Genomic DNA, 7,614 nt, shown 5'->3' on the forward strand with positions numbered 1-7,614 from the left:
GGTAAAGAATCCACCTGCCAATGCAGGAGACACGGGTTCGATCCCTGATCTAGGAAGATCCCACATGCCTCAGAGCAACGAAGTCCACGCGCCCCAACTATTGAGCTTGTGCTCTGGAGACCAGGAGCCACAACTACTGACCCCACATGCTGCGATTACTGAAACTGAGCACCCTGGAGTCTGTGCTCTGCAGCAAGGGAAGCCCCGGCAATGAGAAGCCCTCATGCCGAGCCTAGAAAGTAGCCCCTGCTCGCCACAACCAGAGAAGAGCCCATGCAGCAGCAAAGACCCAGCACACCCAAAAATAAACAAATAAAAGAATAACAATGAAAAGACTGCGCTTCCACTGCAGGCGGTGTGGGTTTGATCCCTGGTTGAGGAACTAAGATCCCACACGCGCGGAGTGGCACAGCCAAAAACAGACAAACAAAAAGCAAATGTGAATCCGCGGCCCAAGCCCAGCTGGTCTCCCGGCTCCTGACCCCGCTTTGCATTCATTCCCGGCATCTTTTCTGGGTTCCTCCACCCACATCTCATACGTCTTTAAGGCCGGCTCCACCCGTTGTCCTCCAGCAGGGAGCTTTCAGGACGCCCCAGCCTGCAGAAATGGACCTTATTAGCTCTTGGTGCCATCACTCGTGCTTCAGGGTACACACCAGTAGGGTACACACCAGTGGGGTACACAGAGTGTCCCGTGTGTGCTTCTCTGCAACCAAACTGCAAGGCCCAGAGAGCCGCACGTCCTTCCTGTGAGGAGCCCATGCAGGACACGTGATAATGTGCGTGAAGAACGAGCCTGAAGTGTTTCTGGATAGGATGCTCCTCCTGAACCACCAGGGGAAGAGGCAGGACTTCCTGGCTCCCAGGGGAACCTGGGTCCACAGCCCTTACCAGCGGGAACCCTTCTGTGACATCACAGTAGGGACAGGGGCCCTGAGTGATGCCTACCAAGCAGACTTCTGTGGACTCGGAAAGGCGCTTCAGTAGGTGGGATAAGAGAATCCCCCTCTCTTCCCCAGTTAGATCCTTCTATTTTCCAATTTCAGACTGTACAATAGTCTGACTGCTCCCCCTCCCAGAGGTGTGTGTGGAGACAGAGGGTTTGGGGGCATTCTAATCCTCCAGCCTGGAGGCCCCACGCTGCTTCTCCTGGTCCTTCATCCCCACACCTCATCGAAAGCTCCTCCAACTCACTGCTATTCCGAGCCCTCAGCCCACTCCCCGGTAACTCTCAATTCCTCCTCTTTTCAGAGAAAATGAAGAGATCCCCTGTGGTAGAGTCTGTCTCTAAGTCCTCGATCCTGCAAGAAGAGAACTTGCCCCAGAAAGAGGCTGAGTGAGTATTGTACTGAGGCAGGGAAGCACTGTCCTTGCATTAAGAAAAAAAAAAAAAAATCTATCTCCTGAGTCTCTTCTCAACTAATCTGACATTTCCCCCTTTTAGGAAAGGCTGGCACCCCAGGGAGTTCGGATGGGAGGCAGAGTGCAGCCTGGGGGGCCGGCCCTGCCCCTCTGCAGCCCATGTCTCTGAGCCCTGCCTCTGCGGGTGCAGCCTGAGGACCAAGGCCGTGCTGCACCCTCGGCCCTCTCCTGTCTCCCGCCCAGCCTCTCAGGCACTCCCCAGCTTGTCGTCTGGAAGGAAGCAGCTATCTTCTCCGGGGAGTGCATTCAAGTCTCAGTCCTCCCAGAATTCTCCGAAGCCCAAGGCGAACGCCAAGTCCCAGCTGGTCTCTGGGGACAAGCCAAGAGCTTCCTGCAGTGCCACACCACCACGCAGGCTGGCACCCATGGGCATGGGGCCTCGGGGATTTCTTAACCCACTCTCCAAGTCCTGGCCAGAGGAGCCCCTGCACACCTATATCCCACTGGGAGCGAGCCACTTTCTCAGCCTGGAAGCCCTATCCCCAGTGATGTCACTCGTGGAGGGTGGCAAAGCCCGGTCCTCTCCACCATTCTGTTTTAAATAAAAATATATTTAGTCAGTTATGGTCTTTCTCTTGTAACTACTGAAAGCAGAGTAAGGATCTGTTTTAACTGAGAATATATTTTCTCAATTTTATTCCAAATTGGGCTTTCTAGGGTCCTGATTGTATGACTGAAGGTCTTGATGGGCTTTCAGTTATGTCTACCTGTAACCCTGTGTATGGGGGACACTGTGACCCTTGTATTTTTTCCTGTTGTGTCCAGTTTTGATGGGCCATGGAGTCAGGTCCTCCAGGGTTCAATTTCCATAAACAGGATGATGGGATTTTTATTGGAATTGTATTGAATCTACAGATCTGTTTGGTGAGAACTGATATCATTAAATTATGAATCTTCATGAACAGGTTATATCACTTCATTTATTTAAGTCTTTAAATTCTCTCAACAATATTTTATAGTTTCAGTGTAGAGGTCTTATACAGTTTTAATTAGATTTATTCCTAGGCACTGGATGGTTTTTGTTGCTGTTGAAAATTTTATTTTTTATACAGGATTTTTCTAAGTATTGGTGATGGGTAGTGTAGGAATGAGAGGCCTCTGTAATACCCTTAATTTTGAAAATAAGAGCTTTATTGACATATAATTCACGTACTGATGATCAACATGAATGCTCAGTCATGTCTGACTTTCTGCAACCCCATGGACTGTAGTCTGCCAGCCCCCTCTTTCCATGAGATTTACCAGGCAAGAATACTGGAATAGGTTACTATTTCCTCCTCCAGGGGATCTTCCTGACCCAGGGATCAAACCCATGTCTCCTGCATCTCCAGCACTGACAAGCGGATTCTTTACCACTGTGCTACTTGGGAAGTCCAATTCACATACTACATTCACCCATTTAAAAATGTACAACGGCTTTTAGTATGTTCATAAATATGTGTAACCATCACAATCAATTTTAAAACATTTTATCACTTCAAAAAGAAGCCTCATTTTCTTTAGTTATTACCTGCCTATTGTACGGCTTTTATAATATCATTTTCTATTTTTTTTTTTTTTTTGCTGCTGGTATAGATGTATCTAGGTATATCACTTGTATTCAGTGACTTCATGAAGTACACATATTCTTATAGTTTGTAGATTCTTCTGGATTTTCTTATGTATGACATGTCATCTATGAATAATAGTATTTTGACCTTCCTCTTTCCAATCCTTAAACGTCTAATATAATGTTGAATAGAACATTGTTGTGAATGGGTATCTATATCTTATACTGATCTGAAGGAGGAAACTTTCACTATTTCATCATTAAATAAGATGATTGCTATAAGGTTTTGTTTGCAGACAGTCTTTATCAGATTAAGGATGTCCTCTGTAAATTTACTAGATGTTTTTAATCATAAATTGGTCATCTAATTTCAAATCCTGAATCTTCCATTTATTAGTCCCTCTATTATGAGGAAACCACTGACCTTCTCTGGGACTCAGTTTCTCCATCTTAAATGGAGAAAAGAATTTCTACCTTAAAGCTTCTTGTGAAATTGGAAATATTTATGAAGAACAGCTAACCCAAGTAGGTGCTCAACTGAATGCATGGCATTGCATTATGTACCGTCTTATTTATCCTCCTCCTCCCACTCCACCCCCGCCCATGAAGTTTTGCTTTGCCTCTCGTCGTCCAGTGCTGTATCCCTAGTGTTACGAACAGTACCCGGCATATAGGAATTGCTTCGAGAAAGAATTTTTTACCATGTTTGGTTGAGCTGGGTCTTTGTTGCTGCCAGCTTTCCTAGTTGCAGAGCTTGGAACTTCTCACCACGGTGGCCTCTCTTGTTGTGGAGCGCAGGCTCTAGATGCATGGGCTTCAGTCGCTGAGGCTTGCTGCTTTTAGGGCACACAGTCTTCAGTAGTTGCGGCCCATGGGCTTAGCTACTTCTCCGCACGTGGAATCTTCCCAGACCAGGGGTTGAACCCCCGTCCCCTACATTGGCAGGTAGATTCTTATCCACTGTACCACCAGGGAAGTCCAAGAAAGAAAAATTTTGATTAATCAATGTCTATTTTCTCTTTTCTGAAACCCTATGGCTATAAAGCATGGTTTGAGAGCCCAGAATTATACTTATCCCTTAGAGAATCACATAATTCTCTTGGGCACTTCCAACGTTCAGTCCCAACTCTCCTTCTGACTTTTAAAAAGTGTCATATTTTCCAATTCTAGATTAATCAATTTCTGCAGTCCCTTCTCCACTAGTTTGTTGTACATCAACAATAGAGCTCTAGGACTTCCCTGGTGGTCCAGTGGTTGAGATGTTGTGCTTCCAACACAGGGGGCACGGGTTTGATCCCTGGTCAGGGAACTAAGATCCCATATGCCATGCTGTGCAGTCAGATCAATCAATCAATAAAACCTTTGATTGAAAAAATAGAGCTCTGGGGTCAATTCCCAGCATACCAACCTGCGCTGCATGATGGTGGACAAGTCCCTCCCCCGTCTGACCCCTGAGACCTCAGGGGTTTCCTCCAATTGTGGTTCCAATGAGATGTTACACTCATGGGCTTGCAAATCTCCTGAGAATCTGCTCTGCTTTATCCATCTCTCGTAAGAGCAGCAAAGAAACTGGATGAGTCTTCTAAACTGTCAGGAAGTTCTGAAATCTGGGAGGTGGATGAGGAACTTGCAGCCTGAGGGATGAAGACTGGAGGGCACTTCTGGACATCCCCCAATACCGTCCAGCCCCAGTTTGTATCAGGATTTCCTTATTCCTGCTGGAACGCCTTCCCATTGCCAGTATATCCTCTCTACCCTCCAGATTAGGATTTTCAGCCTTGGCACCATTAACATTTTGGACCAGATAATTCTTTGTCATGAGGGCCGCCCTGTGTATGGGAGGATGTTTAGAAGCATCTCCGACCTCTACCCTCTAGGTACTAGGAGCACTGCCCACCTACCACACACACATTCTGAGTTGTGACTACTAAAAATATCTCTAGACAATGCCAAAAGACCTTTCTAAAGCCCCTCTTTCACCAACCTCTCCCAGTTCAAACTGTCTCTCCCACAGTAGGCCTTTCCTGCCTCCCCCAACTTACATTCATCCCCCTCTTCTCAGAACTCTGAACAGTGTGAGTCAGAGCTGTCACCATCACAGGGGAGAACGGTATCTAACATCTAGGGAGCACTTATCCCATGCTGTTGCACAGACTATCTGGTAGAATCCTCACACCAGACCCAAATGTAGATTACATGTGTGGTCCTCTTCATATTTCAGATACGGGAGCCCAGAGAGATCAGTCACTTGTCCAAGGTCACATAGGCAGTAGGTGGTGGATGTGGGATTCAAATTCAGGCTGTCTAACTCACCCGCTCATAAACCAATCACTCTATGCTACACGTCATTTCCTCAATTGTTTCCTATGTATTCATCTGCCCCGAAACTCAACTGCAAACCTTTTGAGGGTAGGGACTAAAATACATCTGTGTATTTTTCACAGGGCCAAGCATAGGGCAGGAGAGCCAAATACACTTTAGGGATTGATTTCCTGCCAGTATGGAGTTTGAGGCATTAGAAGGCATGAGTATGTGGATGAGATCAAGGATTGGGGAGAAGAAATGTTCAATATAAGGTTTAAATATTCATAATATTCATAAAATATTCAAAATATTCATAAAATGCACTGAACAGAGTTGCACATCTCAGTGAATTTTCACAAACTGAACACACTGTGTGTAACCAGCTCCAGAATCAGATCATCATCAACCCAGACGCCTCCCTCATACTCCTTTCCACTTTATCCATTACTTTATCCTCTCTTGAAGTAACTACCATCTTGCCTTGTAGTAACAGAGATTCATTTTGCCTCTTTTTGTCCTTTTAATAAATGGAACCAAGGGGAATGTAGTCCTTTGTGTTTGGCTTCTTCTGCTCAGCATTGTGAGAACCATCCATGGTGTTTATATAGCTATAGTTTGTTCTTCTCTTCTCGAGAGAGGTCCTTCCATTGTGCGACTATACCAGTTTATTTACTGTTAATGAATATTTGGTAGTTTCCAGTTTGGAGCTATTGTGAGGAGCACTGTATGAACATTAGTGGATATATATCCGTTGGCAAATCCAATATGCATTTCTGTTGCAGCAATGCCTACCTATGGAAGTGCTAGGGCATAGGTATGGTCATGCTTCGACTTTAGTGGATACTGAAAGGATCTCAAAGTTTTTGTATTTGGAGGCTTTTAAAGCACAATCGATGTGCCTCAGCCCCTGGGGTGCTGTTTTGAAGAGATGGGAGAAGAGTGGTATGGTCTCCCTGGAATCTTCCAGAAGATCACACCTGTATAAGAGCCTTCTTTTTAGGAAAATAAAATGGTCAGAGATGAAAGGGACCATTTAGATCTCAAGTCCAAGGCCTTCACTGTGCACAAGGAGAAACAGGTCAGAGACAAGGGTTGACTGGTCTAAGGTGGTGTGGTTCTAGCCTGCTCTAGAAGCCAAGTGTTTGGATTCGAGATCCCCATTTTGCTATTTGAGTACTTGAAGAGAGCTGCTCACCTGCGAGATTGTGGGGTGGAACCAGAAGCTCCATTGGACCCACCAGGATTCTATATGAAGCATGAGAGTTGGGAGGAGGGGAACTGGGGAGCTGTCTTGCTCCCTACATTTTCCTTGAGTCTGGGCTAAAGCCAAAGAAAACACAAGTCTGGCTGCTCCTCTCGCAAGGGGAAGTCAAAGTGAGAGGCTTTACAATTAGAGTCTGGAAAATCTTCCACTTCACTGCCCCCAGCTCCCCGACCAGGGAGAGGATGGGGTGAGGGGTGAGGGAGGGCCCTGCTGGCAGTGGGGACAGGAATTCCAGGGTCTGGAAACAAGACGGGCTTCTCCCTCAAGGGGCTCACAATATTCGGCAAAACCAGACAGCCTTTGGGCATAGAGCAAAACCCCACTTATTACGTACGTACTGAAATTCCATCCACTAGGATCCTAGCGGGAGGCTTGAGCCCACCTCGAAAGGAAGCAGCTAAGCCCACGAGACCACCAGCTGCAGCCTCGGTCCTTACCTGGTGTCCCAAAGCCACCCCTATCTGCAGCCCTCAGACTTCCGCATCCTGATGCTGGTCCCCGCTCCACGGTCCACATCCGCCCCGCCTGAAATTCACTTTCTATTTTCATGAAGCGGTTTAAGCCGACCATCCCGAGGGAATAGAAGGTGTTCCCCTACCTTGCCCCAGCTTCTCTTCTCTCACACCTCCTTCCCAGATCCAGAGGTCCTCACCAGGTAGATGAGACCTAAGAGAAGGGTAAAAGAGAGGAGGTTGCTTCTCTTTGCAAACTCTTCTGCCACCCCCTCTTCCCTCCCCAACCGTTTGCCTTCCCGCCCTGGCTCCCGCGCCGGGCTGGGGCGCCAACTAAATCTGATCAAAATGCAATTGCCAAGTCGTTAAGGTATTTGAATTAAAAAAAAAAAAAAACTCCCGAGAAAGAAAGTATTTGATGGCTAATAATCTCATTTCAATATAATGGGACCTTCTTCTGCAGAGAGCAAGACAGGTTAAGAGATATAATTATGACTTTGCAAACTCTCCCAAGCGCGGGAGACGCGCTGACAGGTCTGCGCGCGGCTGCGCCCGACTCCGCTCGCTCCGAGGGGAGACGCTTTGTCTGCAGGGCCTGTTAAAGAGACACGGTCCTTTTTCTC

The sequence above is a fragment of the Budorcas taxicolor genome, chromosome 11 (genome assembly GCF_023091745.1).
Source record: "Budorcas taxicolor isolate Tak-1 chromosome 11, Takin1.1, whole genome shotgun sequence".
Taxonomy (NCBI): domain Eukaryota; kingdom Metazoa; phylum Chordata; class Mammalia; order Artiodactyla; family Bovidae; genus Budorcas; species Budorcas taxicolor.